The sequence below is a fragment of the Bufo gargarizans genome, chromosome 1 (genome assembly GCF_014858855.1).
Source record: "Bufo gargarizans isolate SCDJY-AF-19 chromosome 1, ASM1485885v1, whole genome shotgun sequence".
In the NCBI taxonomy this organism is placed as follows: domain Eukaryota; kingdom Metazoa; phylum Chordata; class Amphibia; order Anura; family Bufonidae; genus Bufo; species Bufo gargarizans.
In genome coordinates, this window is record NC_058080.1 from 699,341,248 (window position 1) to 699,368,682 (window position 27,435).

Here is a 27,435-nt window from a genome sequence, read left to right on the forward strand (position 1 = left end):
CTGCCTTCAACCCAAAGAACACCATCCCCACTGTCAAACATGGTGGTGGGAACCTAATGCTTTGGGGGTGTTTTACAGCCAATGGACCAGGGAACCTAATCACAGTAAACGACACCATGAAAAAAGAGCAATACATGAGGATTCTCAACGACAACATCAGGCAGTCTGCAGGGAAACTTGGCCTTGGGCACCAGTGGACATTTCAGCATGACAATGACCCAAAACACACAGCAAAAGTGGTGAAGAAATGGTTAGCAGACATAGAAACATAGAAACATAGAATGTGTCGGCAGATAAGAACCATTTGGCCCATCTAGTCTGCCCAATATATCTGAATCCTATGAATAGCCCCGGCCCTATCTTATATGAAGGATGGCCTTATGCCTATCCCATGCATGCTTAAACTCCTTCACTGTTTTTGCAGCTACCACTTCTGCAGGAAGGCTATTCCATGCATCCACTACCCTCTCAGTAAAGTAATACTTCCTTATATTACTTTTAAACCTTTGCCCCTCTAATTTAAAACGGTGTCCTCTTGTGGTAGTTTTTCTTCTTTTAAATATGCTCTCCTCCTTTACCGAGTTGATTCCCTTTATGTATTTAAAAGTTTCTATCATATCCCCTCGGTCTCTTCTTTCTTCCAAGCTATACATATTAAGGTCTTTTAACCTTTCCTGGTAAGTTTTATCCTGCAATCCATGTACTAGTTTAGTAGCTCTTCTCTGAACTCTCTCTAGAGTATCTATATCCTTCTGGAGATATGGCCTCCAGTACTGCGCACAATACTCCAAGTGAGGTCTCACTAGTGATCTGTACAGCGGCATAAGCACTTCACTCTTTCTACTGCTTATACCTCTCCCTATACATCCAAGCATTCTGCTTGCATTTCGTGCTGCTTTATTACATTGTCTTCCCACCTTTAAGTCTTCTGAAATAATTACTCCTAAATCCCTTTCCTCAGATAATGAGGTCAGGACTGTGTCGAATATTCTATATTCTGCCCTTGGGTTTTTACGCCCCAGGTGCATTATCTTGCACTTATCCACATTAAATTTCAGTTGCCAGACAACAACATTAACGTTTTGGAGTGGCCCAGCCAGAGTCAAGACTTGAATCCAATTGTACGGCATACATATTAGGACATCGTCAGACATCATCCACAACTCCATCCTCCGTCAGGCAAAACTCCATCAGCCCTCAGACATCAGACAAAACTCCGTCCTCCGTCAGGCAAAACTCCATCAGACATCAGACAAAACTCCGTCTTCTGTCAGACAAAACTCCATCAGCCCTCAGACATCAGACAAAACTCCGTCCTCCGTCACCCAAAACTCCATCAGACCTCAGACATCAGACAAAACTCCGTCCTCCGTCACCCAAAACTCCATCAGACCTCAGACATCAGACAAAACTCCGTCCTCCGTCACCCAAAACTCCATCAGACATCAGACACAACTCCGTCCTCCGTCACCCAAAACTCCATCAGACCTCAGACATCAGACACAACTCCGTCCTCCGTCACCCAAAACTCCATCAGACCTCAGACATCAGACAAAACTCCGTCCTCCGTCACCCAAAACTCCATCAGACATCAGACAAAACTCCGTCCTCCGTCACCCAAAACTCCATCAGACCTCAGACATCAGACAAAACTCCGTCCTCCGTCACCCAAAACTCCATCAGACCTCAGACATCAGACAAAACTCCGTCCTCCGTCACCCAAAACTCCATCAGACCTCAGACATCAGACATCAGACAAAACTTCGTCCTCCGTCAGGCAAAACTCCATCAGACCTCAGACATCAGCTAAAACTCTGTCCTCCCTCAGACATCAGCCAAAACTCCGTCCTCCCTAACTCAAAATACGCCCTACTACACACACTCTTCACCTGACGGAGCTGCTAGCTGCTGGAGAGGCAAAGGACCTGTGATGACGTCATGACCATGTGACGAGTCACGTGTGTGGGAGGGGTCAGATGTGCACAGCAGCTGGTAGAGTGTACAGAACAGTAGCCATCAAATAGAGCTCTGTACTAGAGATGTGTGTGTAACCTGCATGTAGCAGAGCTGTGTACTGTGTTACAGAGATGTATGTGTAACCTGCATGTAGCAGAGCTGTGTACTGTGTAGCAGATCTGTATGTGTAACCTGCAGGTAGCAGAGCTGTGTACTGTGTTACAGAGATGTACGTGTAACCTGCAGGTAGCAGAGCTGTGTACTGTGTAGCAGATTTGTATGTGTAACCTGCATGTAGCAGAGCTGTGTACTGTGTAGCAGAGCTGTATGTGTAACCTTCATGTAGCAGAGCTGTGAACTGTGTAGCAGAGCTGTGTACTGTGTTACAGGGATGTATGTGCAACCTGCAGGTAGCAGTGCTGTGTACTGTGTAGCAGAGATGTGTACTGTGTTACAGAGATGTGTGTGTAACCTGCATGTAGCAGAGCTGTGTACTGTGTATATAGAGCAGTGTGTGTAACAGCATGTAGCAGAGCTGTGTACTGTGTAGCAGAGCTGTATGTGTAATCTGCATGTAGCAGAGCTGTGTACTGTGTTACAGGGATGTACAGTCATGTGAAAAAATTAGGACACCCTTTGAAAGCATGTGGTTTTTTGTAACATTTTTAATAAAAGGTTATTTCATCTCCGTTTCAACAATACAGAGAGATTAAAGTAATCCAACTAAACAAAGAAAACTGAAGAAAAGTCTTTTCAAGATCTTCTGTAAATGTCATTCTACAAAAATGCCTATTATAACTGAGGAAAAAGATAGGACACCCTCACATGTATTCCCTCTTAAATTGGCTCAGATCTCACACAGGTATATCACACCAGGTGCACATAATTAGTAGATCGTTACTCTGCATGTTGAATGAGGCTTGCCCTATTTAAACCTCAGACATTTAGTTTGGTGTGCTCCTGACTGTTGAAGTGAGAGTGAGCACCATGGTGAGAGCAAAAGAGCTGTCAGAGGACTTCAGAAAAAAGATTGTAGCAGCCTATGAGTCTGGGAAGGGATTTAAAAAGATCTCAAAAGATTTTGAAATCAGCCATTCCACTGTCCGGAAGATAGTCTACAAGTGGAGGGCTTTCAAAACAACTGCCAACATGCCCAGGACTGGTCGCCCCAGCAAGTTCACCCCAAGAGCAGACCGCAAGATGCTAAAAGAGGTCTCCAAAAACCCTAAAGTGTCATCTCGAGAACTACAGCAGGCTCTGGCTACTGTTGATGTAGAAGTACATGCCTCTACAATCAGAAAGAGACTGTACAAGTTTAACTTGCATGGGAGGTGTGCAAGGAGGAAACCTTTGCTTTCCAAGAGAAACATCGAGGCCAGACTGACATTTGCCAGAGATAAAGTTGACAAAGACCAGGACTTCTGGAATAATGTTCTTTGGACAGATGAGTCCAAAATTGAATTATTTGGACACAACAGCAGAGGACATGTTTGGCGTAAACCAAACACAGCATTCCAAGAAAAGAACCTCATACCAACTGTGAAGCATGGAGGTGGAAGTGTCATGGTTTGGGGCTGCTTTGCTGCAGCAGGACCTGGTCAGCTCACCATCATAGAATCCACGATGAATTCTACTGTGTATCAGAAGGTGCTTGAAGAACATGTGAGACCATCAGTTAGAAAATTAAAGCTGAAGCGGAACTGGACCATGCAACATGACAATGACCCAAAACATACTAGTAAATCAACCAAAGATTGGCTGAAAAAGAAGAAATGGAGAGTCCTGGAATGGCCAAGTCAAAGTCCAGATTTGAATCCCATTGAGATGCTGTGGGGTGACTTGAAAAGGGCTGTACGTGCAAGAAACCCCTCAAACATCTCACAGCTGAAAAAGTTCTGCATTGAGGAGTGGGGTAAAATTTCCTCAGACCGATGTCGAAGACTGGTAGATGGCTACAAGAACCGTCTCACTGCAGTTATTTCAGCCAAAGGAGGTAACACTCGCTATTAGGGGCAAGGGTGTCCTATCTTTTTCCTCAGTTAGAATAGGCATTTTTGTAGAATGACATTTACAAAAGATCTTGAAAAGACTTTTCTTCAGTTTTCTTTGTTTAGTCGGATTACTTTAATCTCTCTGTATTGTTGAAACGGAGATGAAATAACCTTTTATTAAAAATGTTACAAAAAACCACATGCTTTCAAAGGGTGTCCTAATTTTTTCACATGACTGTATGTGCAACCTGCAGGTAGCAGAGCTGTGTACTGTGTATATAGAGCAGTTTGTCTAACTGCATGTAGCAGAGCTGTGTACTGTGTTACAGAGATGTGTGTGTAACCTGGGAACTATAAAAAAGTGTAAAAAAAACCCCATAAATATTCAGATCACCCCCCTTTTCCTAAAATTAAAATAAAAGACACATCATGGGTTTCGCAATGTGTAAAAACGCCCATTGTATAAAAATATATTCCCCATACGGCAAACAGCAAAACAGAAAAAAAAAGAGTCCAAATGTCCGATTCGCCGTTTTTGGTCACTTTATTTGCTACAAAAATGTAAATAAAAAGTGATCAAAAGTCTTAAACACCCCAGAATGGTATCAGTAAAAAGTTTAGATTGCCCCACAAAAAATGAGCCCCCATCCAGCTCTGTACACATAATTACAAAAAAGTTATGGGGCTCAAAATATGGCGACAAAAAAATCAGATATTTTAATTTTTTTATCACTATTAAAACGCAAGAAAAACTATACATATAAGGTATTGCCGGATTCGATCTGACCTGTAGAATAAAAGTAACCAGTCAGTTTTATCGCACATCGAATGTTGTAAATAAAAATCACGTAAAACTGTGGTGGAATTGCTTTTTTTTTTTCAACAGGAAGAATGGGCAGTTTTACCATCTGAGAAAATAAAGAGCCTCATCCACAACTACCACAAAAGACTTCAAGCTGTCATTGATGTTAAAGGGGGCAATACATGGTATTAATAACTGGGGCGTGTAAACTTCTGATCAGGGTCATTTGGGGAGTTTGTGTTGTGATTATGATTTATAAAGAGTAAATGTTATGTTTGACATAAATGGCTTCAGCCGACCACTAACCATGAGCGAGAGAAAAGTGTCCGTGTTATAATTCATATTCTCTGCACAATGGTTAAAGGGGTATTCTCATCTTAATGATCACTGGTAAATCTGTTAATGATTTGACAGTGATAATTTTTCTAAATACATTTTATTACCCAATTCCCATCCTTTTTTAGAAAATAAGTCCTGTGAAGGACTTTGATGCAATTGCCTATATGCTTCAGTTTAATTCTCTCCCTGCTATTTTAAGGTCTATATTGTTTGGTTCCAAATGTCAAGAATGAATGTATTCGTGTACCGAACAGGGAGGCTGAAATTATGTTTGTATGTGGGATGGAAAGTACTTTTCTGAAAGTGTTAAAAGTTGTAAATGTTCTGGCCAGCAGACAATTGAGCCGTGTGTATTGTTAAAACTCAATTATCTAGCCGGGCCCAGAGGAGGAGTTTTATGCTGCATAAATTGTGAGTTCTGTGCGCCAGTAAAGTTAGTCTCGTGTTTCCAGCATTAAGTTGACTCATGTGTGGATTACTCGGCGATTCCAGGGATATTCCTACTCGTGGAATATTGGGTGACTTTCTTTCATGGGAAGAAGGGAATGCTTGACGGGGATATTTTCTACTACCGTCACAACTGGTTGGCAGCAGCGGGATTTTCCCTTCTACTTTCCTTTACACCAGGATTCCAAGCAGACACTGGGAACAGTGAATGGAAGGCTGGTACACCCTGCTTAAAAGAAATACACTGAAAGAACTACTGGAAGTCCGTGGAAGGATTGCTAGCAACAAAACCAAGCGGGTCATTATAGCAGAATTAATGGAGCTAGACCAGGAGAACTTGGTTGCAGCAACGCCAGCAGTACAAGAGATGGGGACACCAGTGATTCAGGAGGAGGAATCACCAGCCAACAAGGCAATGAGAGAGAAGCTAGCATGGTTCGGTCCGAACCCAACGGCGGATGTGGTGCTGAAAGTGATGAACCTGTTAGCGGAGGAGGCTAAACAAATAAGAGACGCAGAGCTACAGTTAAAACTGGCAGCAGTCCAACAAGCAGCCGCACATTCTCCAAACAGTGAGTACAGTACAGCAGACACAAGGAAGATTCCGTTTAGCGCTTTTAAAGCTTTTGATGAAAAAGACTGTGAAATTGATAATTACCTGGCAGATTTTGAGCGACAATGTAACCTGCACCGAATAGATAGAGGAGAGTGGGTCGCAATATTGTCAGGCAAACTGTCAGGCAAAGCTTCTGATGCTTTCCGGACCGTGCCAGAGCAGGAGATCCATAGCTACGCCAGGGTTAAAGAAGTGCTCCTGGCTCGTTATGCAGTAACCCCGGAGTCCTACCGACAAAAGTTCAGGGACTCACGCAAAACCACGAAAGACTCTTACGTGGAATGGGCATGCCAGTTATCCCTGTCGGCCTCTAACTGGGTCAACAGCAGCCAGGCCACCACCGCAGAGGACATTTTGCAACTAATGCTCCTGGAACAATTTTACGAGCACATCCAGACGGATGTCAAAGACTGGGTGAGAGATCGCCGGCCCATGACTCTACCAGAGGCCGCTAAGTTGGCGGATGAATATGCGGATACTCGCAAGACGAACCCGGTCACACCACGGGTACAACCTCCACGACCAACGGTGCCCTCATACCCACCCGCCGCTAGATACCAACCTCCTAACAGACCGGTGACATCTAGCCCTCGCTATCCACGCCAGGAGGGCAATGAACAACGCTGCTTCCGGTGCAAACAGCTGGGTCACTACAAGCAGAATTGCCCCATGGACAACAACACCAGGTCAAATTGGTCTCGACCTGGGTACCGCCCCCCAGCAGCAGCCCATTGTGTAGACTCGGCTTGGGATCCCCAGGAACTGGGTCAGGAAGAACCATTGGGCACCCTTTACGAAGCCCTCATGGTACAATCTGTTATTACGGACAACAGGAAACACCATTGTCAGCTGGTCATGGTTAATGGAAAAACCGCCCGGGGATTAAGAGACAGTGGGGCAACCATCACGTTGGTACAAAGACACCTTATTAAGGCATCAGAGAAACCGGGGAAATCAATTGCTGTGAGAGTGGCAGGGGGGGCAGTATACCGTATCCCTACTGCACAGGTACACCTAGACTGGGGGGCGGGAGCTGGCATTGTTCATGTGGGCGTCATGAAAGACTTACCTTCTGAAGTCATCTTGGGCAACGACATTGGCCCCCTGACTTCGGCGTTCGCCTCTACCCCCGCTCAGGAGGCCCACGCAGTAACCACCAGAGCACAAAGTCGCGCTGCCGAGAGCCATCCACTTCCTACTGAGACCCAGGTAAGCCAACCCAACCTACCCTTGACTGTAGAACCCCTACCCTGGGACACCCCAGAGGACTTTGGGCGGGAGGTGACCGGAGACCCTTCCCTCAGAAAGTATCGAGAGAAAGCCAGGAGGGGCCAAGGGGGATTAGAGAAGGAGCAATTTATCTGGGAGAACGGCCGCTTGTACAGGCTCACCGAGACCCGGGGTAATGCACCAGGGCCTAAGCAAAAACGCCAGCTGGTAGTTCCCCGGAAATACCGGCAGGAGTTATTGAGGATTGGGCACGACGTACCCTTGGCAGGCCATTTGGGAATACGCAAGACAGGGTATCGGGTAACTCAGAACTTTTTCTGGCCTGGGGTATCTGACGACGTCAGGGCGTATTGTCAAACGTGCGAGGTATGCCAACGTATAGGTAAAAAGGGAGACCACCCAAAGGCTAAACTAGTTTCCATGCCCATTATTGAAGAACCGTTCACAAGGGTAGCCGTGGACATTATAGGGCCCCTGGCCCAACCTAGCCATTCCGGCAAGCGGTATATACTCACCATAGTAGACTACGCCACCCGTTACCCCGAAGCGGTAGCTCTCTCTAACATACAGGCTGAGACCGTAGCAGAGGCCCTAGTTAAAGTATTTTCCCGAGTAGGCTTTCCCAAGGAGGTTCTGTCCGACCAAGGTACCCAATTCACGGCCGAGGTAACCCAGCAGATATGGAAAACCTGTGGAGTTAAATCCCTGACTAGCTCCCCATACCATCCCCAGACTAACGGCCTGAGCGAGCGCTTCAACGGAACGCTAAAGCAAATGTTGAAGTCGTTCACGGGGGCATACAAGGATTGGGAGCGATTCCTGCCACACCTTCTCTTTGCCTACCGAGAGGTGCCGCAGGAATCGACCGGATTCTCACCCTTCGAACTTCTCTATGGGAGGCGGGTGAGGGGGCCCTTAGATCTCATCAAGGATCACTGGGAGGGGCAGACAGAGATTGAGGGGACCCCGGTTGTACCTTATGTCCTGGAGCTGAGGGACCGCATGGAGGAATTAGCCCAGACAGTGCGAGAGAACCTCCGGGCGGCCCAGCAGCGCCAGAAGGTATGGTATGACCGACGGGCTAGGCAGCGGAGCTTTCAGATAGGCCAAAAGGTCATGGTATTAAGACCGGTCCGAACAGACAAGCTCCAGGCCGCCTGGCAGGGCCCCTATAAAGTTATAGGACAGATATGCGACACGACCTACACGATAGCCAGCTGCGAGGATGAAGATGTGAAACGAACCTTTCACATCAACATGCTCAAGGCCTATCAGGAACGGGCAGAGGAGGTAGCCGCTATCTGTGCACCAGCAGGAGAAGACACAGAGACCCTACCCCTTCCCGACCTATTGGGCAGTAACGACGGGATGACCCAGATAAAGAAAGTCCAGCTAGGTGAACAGCTGGAGCCGCAAGAGCTGGGCTCAAGCTGTCCGCTTACTAGAAACAAAACAGGCCACATTCTCTCAGGAGCCTGGATACACACTCCTAGCCATACACAAGGTAGAGACTCCAGGACAGGCACCCCTGAGACAGCCCCCTTACCGTATCCCCGAAGCAGTCCGGGAAGGGATGCGGAAGGAAATAGATGAGATGCTTCGGCTAGGCGTAATTGAGCCCTCAGAAAGTCCTTGGGCCTCGCCGGTAGTCTTAGTGCCAAAGAAGGATGGGACAACCCGCTTCTGTGTAGATTACCGGCGCCTCAACGACAAGACAGTTACGGACGCCTATCCGATGCCACGGATGGACGAGCTGCTTGACCGTATCTCTGCAGGGAAGTATCTGACCACAATAGACCTATGCAAGGGATATTGGCAGATTCCCCTAGCAGAAGATGCCATACCCAAGTCGGCCTTCATCACCCCGTTCGGCCTATACCAATTCCGGGTTATGCCGTTCGGGATGAAGAACGCCCCGGCCACCTTCCAACGGATGGTGGATCAGTTACTTGGGGGTCTCCAGAGCTTTGCATGCGCTTACCTGGATGACATCGCCATCCATAGCGATACTTGGGAGGCGCACCTAGAGCACATAGGGGTAGTATTAGATAGGATCAGGGGGGCCGGGCTGACCCTGAAACCCGACAAATGTCACTTGGGTATGGCGGAGGTACAATATTTGGGCCACCGAGTAGGATGTGGTAAGCAACGGCCGGAGCCGGCTAAGATCGAGGCTGTTGCCAATTGGCCCACTCCCCACACCAAGACACAAGTCATGGCTTTCTTAGGCACAGCCGGCTATTACAGACGCTTTGTACCCGACTATAGCGCCCTGGCCAAACCCCTGACCGACTTGACCAAAAAGAAGCTACCCCGACAAGTCCTGTGGTCCCCGGAATGCGAGGTGGCTTTCCAAGCACTAAAGACTGCTCTGGTTAATGCTCCGGTGTTGGTTACCCCAGATCCTAACAAAAGATTTATTGTCCACACAGACGCTTCAATGTTTGGACTGGGGGCAGTACTGAGCCAGATCGGGGAGGATGGAGGTGAGCACCCGGTGGCATACCTGAGTCGGAAGCTGTTGCCAAGGGAAGTCAGCTATGCCACCATTGAAAAAGAGTGTTTGGCCTTGGTGTGGGCACTCAAAAAGCTCACACCTTACCTTTATGGCCGGGCGTTCACTCTCATCACCGATCACAACCCCTTGGTGTGGCTTAACCGGGTTTCAGGGGACAACGCCCGTTTGCTACGCTGGAGCTTGGCCTTACAGCCCTATGACTTTACGATTCATTATCGCCCAGGCAAGCAAAACGGGAATGCCGATGGATTGTCACGCCAAACGGATTTAACCTCGGACTAAAAGCTCTGAACCCGTCAACCCTACTGGACCAGGAAAGGTCCAACCGAGTTGCCGGAGCAGGGAGAAAAAGGGGGGCCATTGTGAAGGACTTTGATGCAATTGCCTATATGCTTCAGTTTAATTCTCTCCCTGCTATTTTAAGGTCTATATTGTTTGGTTCCAAATGTCAAGAATGAATGTATTCGTGTACCGAACAGGGAGGCTGAAATTATGTTTGTATGTGGGATGGAAAGTACTTTTCTGAAAGTGTTAAAAGTTGTAAATGTTCTGGCCAGCAGACAATTGAGCCGTGTGTATTGTTAAAACTCAATTATCTAGCCGGGCCCAGAGGAGGAGTTTTATGCTGCATAAATTGTGAGTTCTGTGCGCCAGTAAAGTTAGTCTCGTGTTTCCAGCATTAAGTTGACTCATGTGTGGATTACTCGGCGATTCCAGGGATATTCCTACTCGTGGAATATTGGGTGACTTTCTTTCATGGGAAGAAGGGAATGCTTGACGGGGATATTTTCTACTACCGTCACAAGTCCCCTCTTACCTGATGTTGTCTTTGGTCTCCCCTGGTCACGGCCACCTCTCCTGTCGAATCCAGCCGGGCCACGCTTGCGCAGAAGACGGAAAATTCTCTCCCGGCTGGGCCGCGCAATGTCCTGATTGCGCATGCCGCCGCGCATGCGCCATGATGACTTCTTCCTGGCCAGTATAGTACAGAGCCGCGAATGCGCACGCCGACTCTGTACTATACAGGCCAGGAATAAGTCACCATGGCACATGCGCGGCGCCGTGCGCGTTCAGGACATTGCGCGGCCCGGCCGGGAGAGAATCTTCAGTCTTCTGCGCAAGCGCGGCCCGGCCGGGAGAAGAATACAGGAAGTGAACGTCACGCTCAAGGAAGGTAAGTATGAAAAAGGGAAGATGAGAATCATAAATTCTGCAAGGGTATGTAAACTTATCAGCACAACTGTAAGTAGCTGTGTGATATAAATCTGTGGAATATGGGAAGCACAAGAGGATGTGCACCTTAAATCCCATCTTTGTAAGGCCTCTTGCACATGGTCGCTATGTGCCTGTGGTCGTATTGTGGACCACATACGGCGGTTCCGCAATACACAGGGCACCAGCCGTGTGCATCCCGCATCCGTGATGTCGACCCATTCACTTGAACGGAACAGAAACACGGATCGGATCCGCACAGAAGCACTACAGAGTGCTTCCGTGGTGTTTCTGGCCATGCCTCCGCACAGCAAAAAAGTAGAACATATTCACGGACCTATTCAAGTTGAATGGGTCTGGATCTGTCCCGGCTGCTGCACGCACGTTGCCCGTGCATTCGGGACTGCAAATTGCTCTCCCCAATGCACGGAATGGACCAACAACGTTCATGTGCAAGAGGCCTAACACTTGTGATCTGTGTGAAGCGGCATATATGCATTCATGTTGCATGTATTTATTAATTAGGGTTACCAATTCTGAGTAACTCGGAGTGACAGGAGATTTACAGAATCAGATTTTTTTTTTTGTCGTCATATTTTGAGCTCTATAACTTTTTTGTAATTATGTGTACAGAGCTGGATGGGGGCTCATTTTTTGCGGGGCAATCTGAACTTTTCACTGATACCATTCTGGGGTGTTTAAGACTTTTTGATCACTTTTTATTTACATTTTTGTAGCAAATGAAGCGACCAAAAACGGCGAATCGGACATTTGGACTCTTTTTTTTCTTCTGTTTTGCCGTTTGCCGTATGGGGAATATATTTTTATACAATGTGTGTTTTTACACATTGCGACACCCATGATGTGTATTTTTTTAGTTCTTTTATTTTCATTTTGGGAAAAGGGGGGTGATCTGAATTTTTATGTTTTATTTTACACTTTTTTATAGTTCCCAGGTTACACACACATCTCTGTTACACAGTAAAAAGCTCTGCTACATGCGGTTACACACATCTCTGTAACACAGTACACAGCACTGCTACATGCAGGTTGCACATACATCCCTGTAACACAGTACACAGCTCTGCTACATGCAGGTTACACATACAGCTCCGCTACACAGCACACAGCTCTGATACATGCAGATTACACATACAGCTCTGCTACACAGTACACAGCTCTGCTACATTCAGGTTACAAATACAGCTCTACTACACAGTACACAGCTCTGCTACATGCAGGTTACACATACAGCACTGCTACACAGTACACAGCTCTGCTACATGCAGGTTACACATACAGCTCTGCTACACAGTACACAGCTCTGCTACATGCAGGTTACACATACAGATCTGCTACACAGTACACAGCTCTGCTACCTGCAGGTTACACATACATCTCTGTAACACAGTACACAGCTCTGCTACATGCAGGTTACACATACAGCTCTGCTACACAGTACACAGCACTGCTACATGCAGGTTACACATACAGCTCTGCTACACAGTACACAGCACTGCTACATGCAGGTTACACATACAGCACTGCTACACAGTACACAGCTCTGCTACATGCAGGTTACACATACAGCTCTGCTACACAGTACACAGCTCTGCTACATGCAGGTTACACATACAGATCTGCTACACAGTACACAGCTCTGCTACCTGCAGGTTACACATACAGATTTGCTACACAGTACACAGCTCTGCTACCTGCAGGTTACACATACATCTCTGTAACACAGTACACAGCTCTGCTACATGCAGGTTACACATACAGATCTACTACACAGTACACAGCTCTGCTACCTGCAGGTTACACATACAGATCTGCTACACAGTACACAGCTCTGCTACCTGCAGGTTACACATACAGATCTGCTACCTGCAGGTTACACATACATCTCTGTAACACAGTACACAGCTCTGCTACATGCAGGTTACACATACATCTCTGTAACACAGTACACAGCTCTGCTACATGCAGGTTACACACACATCTCTAGAACAGAGCTCTATTTGATGGCTACTGTTCTGTACACTCTACCAGCTGCTGTGCACATCTGACCCCTCCCACACACGTGACTCGTCACATGGTCATGACGTCATCACAGGTCCTTTGCCTCTCCAGCAGCTAGCAGCTCCGTCAGGTGAAGAGTGTGTGTAGTAGGGCGTATTTTGAGTTAGGGAGGACAGAGTTTTGGCTGATGTCTGATGGAGGACGGAGTTTTGTCTGATGTCTGAGGTCTGATGGAGTTTTGGGTGACGGAGGACGGAGTTTTGTCTGATGTCTGAGGTCTGATGGAGTTTTGCCTGACGGAGGACAGAGTTTTTTCTGATGTCTGAGGTCTGAGACCTGATGGAGTTTTGGGTGACGGAGGACGGAGTTTTGTCTGATGTCTGAGGTCTGATGGAGTTTTGCCTGACGGAGGACGGAGTTTTGTCTGATGTTTGAGGTCTGATGGAGTTTTGGGTGACGGAGGACGGAGTTTTGGGTGATGTCTGAGGGCTGATGGAGTTTTGGGTGACGGAGGACGGAGTTTTGTCTGATGTCTGATGGAGTTTTGCCTGACGGAGGACGGAGTTTTGTCTGATGTCTGAGGTCTGATTGAGTTTTGCCTGACGGAGGATGGAGTTGTGGATGATGTCTGACGATGTCCTAATATGTATGCCGTACAATTGAGAATATGTGACGGGAGCTAAAGATCAGGGTGATAGCAAGAAGACCCTCCAACCTGAAAGATTTGGAGCTTATTGCTAAAGATGAATGGGCAAAAATACCTGTGGAGACATGCAAAAAGCTGGTCTGCAATTATAGGAAGCGTTTGATTGCTGTAATAGCCAATAAAGACTTTTCTATTGATTATTGAGAAGTGTATGAATAATTTTGGACTGGACACTTTTTGCTCAAATGTAAATAAAAGCTGAGAAATGTTTTTTTTCCACAATAATGCCTCTTGAACATCGTCTTATTATCTTTTGGGAGACACCTATGTCATTTCCCGTCAAAAAACTTGCTGGGTGAATAAAAGTAACTTTAAGTCAAAATTTGCCAGAGGTATGAATAAATATGGGCAGCACTGTAGTTAATAAAGAAGGTCATGTGTGCAGAGCTGGCTTGGCGGGTATATAAGGTGCGATAGGCTGTCTGCACAAATATCCCTTGTCGCTGTCATGGGTAAATGAGGTGACTTATAGTGTTGGGTGAGCATGCTCGGCCGAACACCAGTTCGGCTCGAGCATCGCGGTGTTCAGCCAAATATCGCGTGTGCTCGAGTCTGTGTATTTAAATCTAATTTAGCCTCTATTTCTGAAAAGTTTCTGCCGGGATTCAAACTCACAACATTCTACATTACAGCCAAGAATATTAACCACTACACTATAGAGCTGCATGGCCAGTTGCTTTAAAAAAAAATAAAAAATATGAGATTTCTGCTGTACTGCAAAAGTCTCATATTTTATGTTTTTTTAGCAACTGGCCATGCAGCTCTATAGTGTAGTGGATAAGAATCTTGTCTGTAATGTAGAAGGTTGTGAGTTTGAATCCCACCGGAAACTTTTTAGAAATAGAGGCTAAATTAGATTTAAATACACTGGGTGTCCCCAAGCACTAACTCCATATATGGACAGAGCTATATATGGATTCAGAGCAGGGGGTGCCTGGTTTAATGTTCGGGTTCTCCCACTGAATGTCTTTGTGCTTGGGTGAGCTGCCAGGATCTGCAGAGCACCCGACCATCGGGGAGTGTTCTAGTCGAGCACACTAGCACTTTTGTGCTCGACCAACACTAAAGAGGATTATCAGAGGAATATTGGCTTTTAGGCCAAGGGTGGCAGTATTTCTGAAAGTGTGCAGTTTGTGAACTGTTCTCGTGCTGCTGCTGCCGTGGTGAAAGTGTATTGTGGGTTGCGTTGCGAATAAGCGACGTGGAAAATGCAGAGCATCACATGTCATTGATGTGAGAGGTGAATGTCGGCTACGATGGTGCCCAAGAGTGGACCGACACACTACAGTAGAGCAGCGCAATGTCAAAATGATTTAAGGGACTATCAGACATTTGTCTAAAACAGCAGTTCAATAGTAACGAAGTAGAGTGCCGCACACTGTAGTTGCTGGTGCCCGCAAAGAATGAACAGTCGTAATCAATAATATATAAATTGCGGCACACAGAATATTGGCTTGCGATTTTGGTAATTTTATTCATGCAATATCATACAAAATTCATGATCCAGTTCCATTATAGGCTCAGTTAAATAACCACTCTTTGATAATGACAATGACTGGACGTTTCGGTCCAAACAGACCTTCTTCGGCAGTCTTATTGTCTAGTTTGTGTGGTCAGGAGGCGATAAGCTGGATCACCTGTGCGTTATACCAGCGCTGTTGCTGCTGCTGTTGAAGCTCCTTTTAACTACTGGCTCCAAATGTTTTCATCTCAGATTTTCTTGGCACCCAATTTTTAAAGCAATCACATGCAACGTGATAATAGCGCGAGTCTAGTGAGTCTTTTCTCTGCAATTCATTATCTGTAATTAATATGTCCAGCTAGTAATTATTCTGAATACATTGCATCCTCCTAACAAGCAATGATATCCCCGGAGGCCAAAGAGCAAAGGATGCTGAGAAAGATGTGTATGGACCTGTGAATAGGCAGGGATTCCCACGCTCCTTACAGTATGATACAGTATATACAGATACCACAGTGATAACCATCTGAGTACAGATAATGTAGTAGGTATCACCTGCAATCCTATGTAACACCACAGATAACACAGTAATAACCCTCTGAGCACAGATAATGTAATAGGTGGCACATGCAGTCCTATGCAACACCACAGATAACACAGGGATAAATATTAGTACAGATAATGTAGTAGGTATTATCTGCAGTCCTATGTAACACCACAAATAGCACAGTGATAACTCTCTGAGTACAGATAATTTAATAGATGGCACCTCCAGTCCTATGCAACACCACCAATAATACAGGGATAAGTCTTAGTACAGATAATGTAGTAGGTACTAGGTATTACCTGTAGTCCTATGTAACACCACAGATAGCACAGTGATAACCCTCTGAGCAGAGAAAATGTAATAGATGTCACCTGCAGTCCTATGCAACACTACATTTAACACAGGGATAAATATTAGTACAGATAATGTAGTAGGTATTGTGAAGAATATGGATTATTATTCCATGTCAGCCATGTTCCCACACCACCATTTGCTGAAAGGTAGCAGAGGTAGTGAGCTCCACAGGCGGGTCTGTTGGTCCCAGAACCATCTCCCTGTGACCTTCTAGCCTGGAGCTATGGACCCTAAAGGGTTTTGTGCATCATTGAGCTGCCAGGATCAGCAGGGAGGGGGGTACCCTTCCCAGAGGCGGGAAGAGCAGGGGCTGGCTACAGTTTAAAAGGCTTGTGCCAGCAAGCGGGCGTGTCTTTTCTCTGAAGGAGGGTCACATCGTGGAATGTGTTTAGAGGGGACTGCAAACTGCTGACATCACTTCCCTCAATGTGAATACAGCTAAGAACTCATCACAACCCAAAAAGACTCATCCATATGGCAAACTGACTTTTGTTCTGCTTAACCCTGTTTGTACCATACCACCTGTATTTGTAACCTCAGACCACTGTATATATTCCTTGTGTGTATAGTGTTATTTCTAGTGAGCCCTTAAGGCGATTAAATATATAATGTAATCTTGTGCTGTCTTGTATCTTGATCACAAATTCCCTTGTCCGTGTTTCGACCTAGTTATACGCTACCGCGGGTTGGTTTCTTGCCCTATATAATCTCGTTAGCGGACCGGGCTTATATCAAACAAGAAACTGGTGGCAGTCTTCCCGGGCTGAGAACACGCCGTTTTACTGGAGCAGTGAAAATGCTCTCTCAGCTTGTTGCCTCTCTGTGCCAGTGTGAACAGGAGGAGTCTGGGAAAACTGTACCAAGACTGACCTTATCCACTCCTCCAGGAGGGCGTAACGTCACGCCTTGGTAACCAGTGACCATACCGTATCTCATGAGCTCGACATAGTTGACGTCTGGCGTCTGTCGGGTCACGAGGGGCACGTATTCGTCATAGGTATTATCTGCAGTCCTATGTAACACCACAGATAGCACAGTGATAACCCTCAGAGCACAGATAATGTAATAGATGTCACCTGCAGTATTATGTAACACTACAGATAACACAGGGATAAATCTTAGTATAGATAATGTAGTAGGTATTATCTGCAGTCCTATGTAACACCACAGATAACACAGTGATAACTCTCGGAGTACAGATAATGTAATAGATGTCATCTGCAGTCCTATGTAACACCACAGATAACACAGTGATAACCCTTTGAGCACAGATAATGTAATAGATGTCGCCTACAGTGCTATGTAACACTACAGATAATACACGGATCTTAGTACAGATAATGTAGTAGGTATTATCTGCAGTCCTATGTAACACCACAGATAGCACAGTGATAACCATCTGAGTAGAGATAATGTAATGGCTGTCACCTGCAGTCCTGTGTAGCACCACAGATAACAATAATAACTCTCTGTGTCCAGATAATGTAGTAGATGTTACCTGCAGTCCTATGTAACGCCATAGATAGCGCAGTGATAACCCTCTGAGCAGAGACAATGTAATAGATGTCACCTTCAGTCCTATGTAACACTACATTTAACACAGGGATAAATCTTAGTAGTGTCCTGAAACACACTGCTTAATACTGTGATTGTGTTTCATGTAAATTGTGCTTGTATATGAGTTCCAATAAAGTTACATAGGGAGGGGGAGGTTCTAACAAGCTTACCAGTGCTGATTCGGCACTGCACACAGTAGAGAGGAGAAGGAGAAGAAGGTCATTGTGTGTGATGTCTGAGGACAAAGCTGCACTTCAGCAGCCATCTTGGAGAGTTACAAAAACTCCAAAGTTAGTTCCATGTACCAGCCCATAGAAGGGAAAGATTACAGAAGAACCAGGCAACTCGAAGGGAGTGAGAATATTGGCAAAGGAAGGTAACTGTCATTTATCAGGCTCTAGTCTCCTTTGCATTAGGTGGAGAGATTCTAAGCTACAAGCTGCCCCTCATAACCAAGGACAGAAAGGCCATCTGTCAGAATATAGTATTCCTAGAGAGAAGTATATAATTATATAGTACAGCAGAGATAGTCCATCCCTCCAGCCCAGAGAAACAAGGGAGACAGTTTAATTGTCATAGAAAACTGCCCCTTATGCAACTTCTGGGAACTAATCTGAATCACTGTAAAAGCTGCCTTGCTATAAATGACTTTTGCATACATTGATGACCTTTGGATCAGCTTCAGTAAAGTACTGGGAGTTTGTTAAGAAACTTGGTCTCCTTATTTCACATCATCTCCTAATTGCACCTCACGGTGCTGGCGTCACGAACACAGGTGCCCAGCCACTAAAGCACCCTAAGCGTACCCATTACCATCAAGGGCACCTCAACTTCCATCTGGCTGGTGTTCCCTTCAATAGAGAGTGCCCCAGAGGATCTAGTGCTGTCTTCCTCATCACTGCGCACCGACCCAGGTTGCTGCAAAACTGCTACTACGACTACTACCTCCATCAGCCCACCGTGCATTCACATACTGCCCCTGCGGACCGGTCGGCTGCATAATTTTTGCGGTCACAAACAGGATCCAAATCCTTTGTGCCTTAGTATAAACAATATACAGTCGTGGTCGAAAGTTTTGAGAATGACACAAATATTCGTTTTCACAAAGTTCGCTGCTAAACTGCTTTTAGATCTTTGTTTCAGTTGTTTCTGTGATGTAGTGAAATATAATTACACGCACTTCATACGTTTCAAAGGCTTTTATCGACAATTACATGACATTTATGCAGTATTTGCAGTGTTGGCCCATCTCTTTCAAGACCTCTGCAATTCGACTGGGCATGCTCTCAATCAACTTCTGGGCCAATTCCTGACTGATAGCAACCCATTCTTTCATAATCACTTCTTGGAGTTTGTCAGAATTAGTGGGTTTTTGTTTGTCCACCCGCCTCTTGAGGATTGACCACAAGTTCTCAATGGGATTAAGATCTGGGGAGTTTCCAGGCCATGGACCCAAAATGTCAATGTTTTGGTCCCCGAGCCACTTAGTTATCACTTTTATCTTATGGCACGGTGCTCCATCATGCTGGAAAATGCATTGTTCTTCACCAAACTGTTGTTGGATTGTTGGAAGAAGTTGCTGTTGGAGGGTGTTTTGGTACCATTCTTTATTCATGGCTGTGTTTTTGGGCAAAATTGTGAGTGAGCCCACTCCCTTGGATGAGAAGCAACCCCACACATGAATGGTCTCAGGATGCTTTACTGTTGGCATGACACAGGACTGATGGTAGCGCTCACCTTTTCTTCTCCGGACAAGCCTTTTTCTTGATGCCCCAAACAATCGGAAAGAGGCTTCATCGGAGAATATGACTTTGCCCCAGTCCTCAGCAGTCCATTCACCATATTTTTTTGCAGAAGATCAATCTGTCCCTGATGTTTTTTTTGGAGAGAAGTGGCTCCTTTGCTGCCCTTCTTGACACCAGGCCATCTTCCAAAAGTCTTCGCCTCACTGTGCGTGCAGATGCGCTCACGCCTGCCTAATGCCATTCCTGAGCAAGCTCTGCACTGGTGGCACTCCGATCCCGCAGCTGAATCCTCTTTAGGAGACGATCCTGGCGCTTGCTGGACTTTCTTGGACGCGCTGAAGCCTTCTTAACAAGAATTGAACCTCTTTCCTTGAAGTTCTTGATGATCCTATAAATTGTTGATTGAGGTGCAATGTTAGTAGCCACAATATCCTTGCCTGTGAAGCCATTTTTATGCAACGCAATGATGGCTGCACGAGTTTCTTCAGAGGTCACCATGGTTAACAATGGAAGAACAATGATTTCAAGCATCACCCTCCTCTTAAAAGGTCAAGTCTGCCATTTTAACCCAATCAGCCTGACATAATGATCTCCAGCCTTGTGCGCGTCAACATTCTCACCTGAGTTAACAAGACGAATACTGAAATGATCTCAGCAGGTCCTTTAATGACAGCAGTGAAATGCAGTGGAAAGGTTTTTTTGGGATTAAGTTCATTTTCATGTCAAAGTAGGACTATGCAATTCATCTGATCACTCTTCATAACATTCTGGAGTATATGCAAATTGCTATTATAAAAACTTAAGCAGCAACTTTTTCAATTTCCAATATTTATGTAATTCTCAAAACTTTTGGCCACGACTGTACATGTGCTCTCAGATCACTGCTGAAACTTACAGCATACAAAAAATGGTTTGGGTAAAAGTTATAGCGTTTACAAACTATGGTACAAAAATGTGAATTTCCGCTTTTTGAAGCAGCTCTAAATTTCTGAGCACCTGTCATGTTTCCTGAGGTTCTACAATGCCCAGACAGTAGAAAAACCCCACAAATTACCCCATTTCGGAAAGTAGACACCCTAAGGTATTCGCTGATGGGCATAGTGAGTTCATAGAACTTTTTATTTTTTGTCACAAGTTAGCGGAAAATGATGATTTTTATTTAAATTATTTTTTTTCTTACAAAGTCTCATATTCCACTAACTTGCGACAAAAAATAAAAAATTCTAGGAACTCGCCATGCCCCTCATGGAATACCTTGGGGTGTCTTCTTTCCAAAATGGGGTCACTTGTGGGGTAGTTATACTGCCCTGGCAATTTAGGGGCCCATATGTGTGAGAAGTACTTTGCAATCAAAATGTGTAAAAAATGGCCTGCGAAATCCGAAAGGTGCACTTTGGAATATGTGCCCCTTTGCCCACCTTGGCTGCAAAAAAGTGTCACACATCTGGTATTGCCGTACTCAGGAGAAGTTGGGCAATGTGTTTTGGGGTGTCATTTTACATATAACCATGCTGGGTGAGAGAAATATCTTGGCAAAAGATAACTTTTCCCATTTTTTTATACAAAGTTGGAATTTGACCAAGATATTTTTCTCACCCAGCATGGGTATATGTAAAATGACACCCCAAAACACATTCCCCAACTTCTCCTGAGTACGGCGATACCAGATGTGTCACACTTTTTTGCAGCCTAGATGCGCAAAGGGGCCCAAATTCCTTTTAGGAGGGCATTTTTAGACATTTGGATCCCAGACTTCTTCTCACACTTTCGGGCCCCTAAAAAGCCAGGGCAGTATAAATACCCCACATGTGACCCCACTTTGGAAAGAAGACACCCCAATGTATTCAATGAGGGGCCTGGCGAGTTCATAGAAATTTTTTTTTTTTTTTTTGCATAAGTTAGCGGAAATTGATTGTTTTTTGTTTTTTTCTCACAAAGTCTCACTTTCCGCTAACTTAGGACAAAAATTTCAATCTTTCATGGACTCAATATGCCCCTCACGGAATACCTTGGGGTGTCTTCTTTTCAAAATGGGGTCACATGTGAGGTATTTATACTGCCCTGTCTTTTTAGGGGCCCTAAAGCGTGAGAAGAAGTCTGGAATATAAATGTTAGTGGAATATGAGACTTTGTAAGAAAAAACAAACAAAAAAATATATATATTTCCGCTAACTTGGGCCAAAAAAATGTCTGAATGGAGCCTTACAGGGGGGGGGGGGTGATCAATGACAGAGGGGGTGATCACCCATATAGACTCCCTGATCACCCCCCTGTCATTGATCACCCCCCCTGTAAGGCTCCATTCAGACGTCCGTATGATTTTTACGGATACATGGATACATGGATCGGATCCGCAAAACACATGCGGACGTCTGAATGAAGCCTTACAGGGGGGTGATCAATGACAGGGGGTGATCAGGGTGATCACCCCCCTGTCATTGATCACCCCCCCTGTAAGGCTCCATTCAGACGTCCGTATGATTTTTACGGATCCATGGATACATGGATCGGATCCGCAAAACACATGCGGACGTCTGAATGGAGCCTTACAGGGGAGTTATCAATGACAGGGGGTGATCAGGGAGTGTATATGGGTGATCACCCCCCTGTAAGGCTCCATTCAGACGTCCGTATGATTTTTACGGATCCATGGATACATGGATCGGATCCGCAAAACACATGCGGACGTCTGAATGGAGCCTTACAGGGGGGTGATCAATGACAGGGGGTGATCAGGGAGTGTATATGGGTGATCACCCGCCTGTCATTGATCACCCCCCTGTAAGGCTCCATTCAGACGTCCGCATGTGTTTTGCGGATCCGATGCATGTATCCGTGGATCCGTAAAAATCATACGGACGTCTGAACGGAGCCTGACAGGGGGGTGATCAATGACAGGGGGGTGATCAATGACAGGGGGGTGATCAGGGAGTTTATATGGGGTGATCATGGGTGATCAGGGGTTTATAAGGGGTTAATAAGTGACCGGGGGGGGGTGTAGTGTAGTGTGGTGCGACTGTACTGAGCTGCCTGTGTCCTCTGGTGGTCGATCCTAACAAAAGGGACCACCAGAGGACCAGGTAGCAGGTATATTAGACGCTGTTATCAAAACAGCATCTAATATACCTGTTAGGGGTTAAAAAAAATCAGATCTCCAGCCTGCCAGCGAGCGATCGCCGCTGGCAGGCTGGAGATCCACTCGCTTACCTTCCGTTCCTGTGAGCGCGCGCGCCTGTGTGCGCGCGTTCACAGGAAATCCCGGCCCTCGCGAGATGACGCGTATATGCGTCGTCGTGCGCAGGGCTGCCGCCTCCGGACCGCACATCTGCGTTAGGCGGTCCGGAGGCGGTTAAAGGGCCAGACACCTACAAAGTAGCGGTTGCCCATATCAACGCAAAAAGTGTGTAAAACTGTATTTAACCTGCATTATATTGAAAGACTGTCACTGCCATGTCTGAACAAGGAGATAGTGAGCAGCCTGTCCTTAGCAGTTTCCCTGCAGCAGCCGCAGCTAGTTCCGGTGCAGCAACAGCCACTGCAGCACTAAGCATCATGCCCTTGACAATGCCTTATTTTCTAGGAGCACCCTGGTTTCCATGATATGCTGGGGAAGCTAATATTTTAAGAGAATTTAAAGAAAAAATTTCTGTATTCACATTGTACCCTGTGTCAGCAGAACAGCAAATGGAAATCCTCATTGCACAATTGGAAGGAGCCACCCTCAGAGAAGTGAAATCCTGTCCAAACTCAGAGAAAAGAACAGTGGAGCAGATATTTGAAAGACTGTACACCACTTTTGAACCCAGGACTGTGTCAGAGGTCAAGATGAGATTCTTCAGCAAGAAACAGCAGCCCAGTTAGACTTTGCATTATCCTTACAGGAAGCCCTGCAAGCTGTTATACAGGTAGATCCACATGAAGTAGAGGATCAAGATAAAACGCTGAGAGAACAATTCATTGAAGGTCTTAGGACAGAAACCTTAAAGAGCCAGTTAAAGATGTTAGCTGCACAGCACCCAAGTTCTACCTTCCTAGACTTCAAAGAGCTAGCTAAAAGTATTCTGGAGAAAGACCCACAACCAGAGCCTGCTAGGCCTGCTGAAATAAGAATAAGCCAGCTACAGTATATCTCCAAAATGTCACCCTATAGTCAGTCAAGAAGCCCAAGCTCCTGTTCCTGATGCAGTTGCTGCCTTGACAGATCAAGTCAACTTCCTAACCAAAAGTCTGGAGAAAGTATGCTGAAAACGAGAACAGTGGGAGAAACTCTTATTGCTGGAGGATGAGACACCATTACAATGAAAGCATTTCTCTCAAGAATCGAGGAGTCCTTGACAGCATTAGGGCCCTCAGAATATGCAGTATGCAGCCCTGCAGGGTATTGCGATGGTGAGGTCACGGTTACTTAGGCAAGCGAGGGTTGCTCTGGGTTACTCACAGTTTCTTGAAAGACCCTGGGCAGGCGTACAGCAGTGATGGAGAGGCTGGCACAGGGGTCCTCTGGAGCACTCTCTGTGTATAGGGACCAGGCCTGATGGTAGATGAGGTGCCCTGGATGTTGCAGGTGTTTAATGTGCCGATGGCAAGATCCCTTTAAGATTCGTGATGCCAGTGCCGGTAACGGTGGCACACCGATTTATGGTAGAAATAATTGAGGAACACAATGTTGTGGTGAACCAAAAACTTCCTTTTACTGGAAACAGTTAACTTTGTACAGTCTGGGTTCCGTTCCACATACAATCAGGTTGTTACAAGCAGGCTTTCACAAATGGCAGGCACAATGTTCTTGCAAGGTACTCAGAGGGTTACAACACTTACAGATCAGGCTGCACTTTTCCTCAGTATCCTGTCTGTCTTGATCCCAAGGCCCGTATGTCCTAATGCTGGCTTTATCCTTGGTTAGAGTAAACTTCCTCAGGTATATATATACATATCCTTGCTTTAGGTAAAATGCTTCTGCCCTTCAGCCCTCAGGTTGGCTGGAAACACTTTGGCTCTGCTCTGCTCTGGTGATGGGAACTTCAGGTTTCTCTCAGGAGGCAACTTCTTCTCCTGGTGACAACTAGAAGCCTGGGCTGTCTAGCTACATGTCAGGAGGTGGCCCTCAGCTCCTCTCTGCTGAAGTGCACACTCTCTTCTGTCTCTACACAGACTCCTGACTACACAGACTACCTTCCCTAAACAGGACCTGACTATATATATTAGGGGTTCCCTAGCTCCCTCTACTGTCTAGGAGGAGGAACTACACCCTAACAGGCCTGATACACAGATACACGGAAAATACACATAAATAACATAGCAATATACATTAAAATGGAATGTTAAATACAATGCCACTGTTCCACAGGAGGTGGAGAACAACGTGGCCCAATTGACCCTTGTGTAGTGCCCACATTTACCTAGTGGAACACTACACTTACTTTTCAACTCTGGATTTAACCAGTGGGTACTGGCATGTACCCATGGCTCCTGAAGATCGCGAAAAAAAAACCTGCATTTACTACTCCCATGGGCCTATTTGAATTTAACTATATGCCGTTTGGACTTTGCAATGCACCTGGAACTTTCCAAAGACTAATGGAACGCACTTTCGGCCACAAGAACTTTGAAACTGCCTTGTTATACCTAGATGATGTCATCATCTACTCTAAATCCTATGAAGACCACTTAAAACATCTTGCAGAAGTTTTTCATGTCCTCATCAAGCACGAACTTAATATCAAACCCTCTAAGTGCTGCCTACTGAAACCAGAAGTAAAGTACCTGTGACATGTTGTTAGTTCTAAAGGTGTCAAGCCTGATCCAGAAAAGACAGCTGCAGCCCAGAATTGGCCTACTCCTACCACAGTAAAAGAAGTGAGAAGTTTTCTTAGTTTTGCAGGATATTACAGACGTTTCATCCCTCACTTTGCCCAGATTGCTGAGCCGATACAAAAACTCCTGAGAGGACATCCCAAGAAGTACCAGAAAGCCCAGATACGAATTGAATGGCATGAAGACAGAGATATCGCTTTCCAACTCCTAAAGAAGTTGACCAAACCACCTGTCTTAGGCTATCCAGATTACCAACAGCCATTCCATCTCTACACTGATACCAGTAAGAAAGGCCTGGGAGCTGTCCTGTCTCAACTGCAAGAAGGTAAGGAGAGAGTAATTGCTTATGCCAGCAGATCTCTTAAAGGTGCTGAGAGAAATGATCAGAACTACAGTTCCATCAAGCTGGAATTCCTCTCTCACTCATGTGGGCTGTCACTGAAAAATTTAAAGACTACCTTGCAGCAACACCGTTTGTGGCCTTTACTGGTAACAACCCCCTGGAGCACCTCAACACAGCCAAGTTAGGAGCCTTAGAACAAAGATTGTCCTCACGTCTTGCCAACTACAACTTTGTGATCAAGTACAGATAATGTAATAGATGTCACCTGCAGTCCTATGTAACACCACAGATAACACAGTGATAACCCTCTGAGCACAGATCATGTAATAGATGTCACCTGCAGGCCCGTGTAACACCACAGATAACAATGATGACTCTCTGTGTCCAGAAAATGTAGTAGATGTTACCTGCAGTCCTATATAACACTTCAGATTCTCGGCTTCATTACGTTGCTGCCATGGTTTTCCTATCATTCATCAGTCATTTACAAGGTATTACGTTCAGCAGATGATTATTTTATTCTGCGCTGTTCCTTGTTTAGTTCCTGGAGCCCTAAATACAAATCAGATAAATACCAATTTCTTCTTTATAATTTTCTTCAGACAATAATTACTTTTACTTGTTGGAGGCCGGAATTGTCGAGAAACTTGTAATTCCTGGAAGACAATACAAACGAACTGGAAACAGAACATTTGTAGACCAGCATCCATGGGGGTTTAGGGGAGGGGACGTTAGATAGGGGGTCAGATCTTATTTTGTGTTTCATTTGCTTCTATAAATTGTTTCTTCCAATTCTGACCTGTGTCTTTCTGTTGGGGGCCACATTGTGAGCCTGAACAATTTCCAAGGGCATAAAATAAAACTTAAAGGGGTATTACCAACTGAAATACCATATTGAACATACATGAGAATACATAAAAAATAAATGTGAGCAGCCACAAGACATAGACATACATGTCTGTTACCAGATGGCTGGGGGCCGCACAGAATGGTATCAAGGGCCGCAGGTTGTGCACCCCTGGTGTACAGCTTGTCTAACAGTGTGAATCTGGTGTGCCCTCAAAATAACTCGACACACAGCCATTAATGTCTAAACCGCTGGCAAAAAACTGAGTACACCCCTAAGTAAAAATTGCCAAATTAGCCATTTTCCCTCCCGGATGTCATGTGACTCGTTAGTGTTACAAGGTCTCAGGTGTGAATGGGGAGCAGGTGTGTTAATTTTGGTGTTATTACCCTCACACTCTCTCATACTGGTCACTGGAAGTTCAACATGGCTCCTCATAGCAAAGAATTCTTTGAGGATCTGAACAAAAATAATTGTTGCTCTACATAAAGATTGCAGAGACTATAAGAAAATTGTCAATACCCTGAAACTGAGCTGCAGCACCGTGGCCAAGACCATACAGCGGTTTAACAAGACAGGGTTCACTCAGAACAGGCCTCATTTTGAGCTAAAAAAAAAAAATTCAATTGGTATTTATTAAAAATATGGAATCCTTTTTTCTGTACAGAGCTGAGATGCTCTAGTAGCAGCCTGTGGATTTTCTGTCTTTTCTGTCAGTTGGGGAGCTGACAAGCTTCTTATTTCTGCTGTTTGACCATATAAATACTCATTAAAGCTCAGTTCTTACTGATCTTACTGATAAGAATGTGGCTTAAATAAATGTTTATGACCTCTTAGTAGTTTACAGATAAGGGTTATTAGATTGACCGGCACAAAGTGAAAGTGAAAGTACCAGTCACACAGTTTGAAAAACAGTTAACCCTTTGT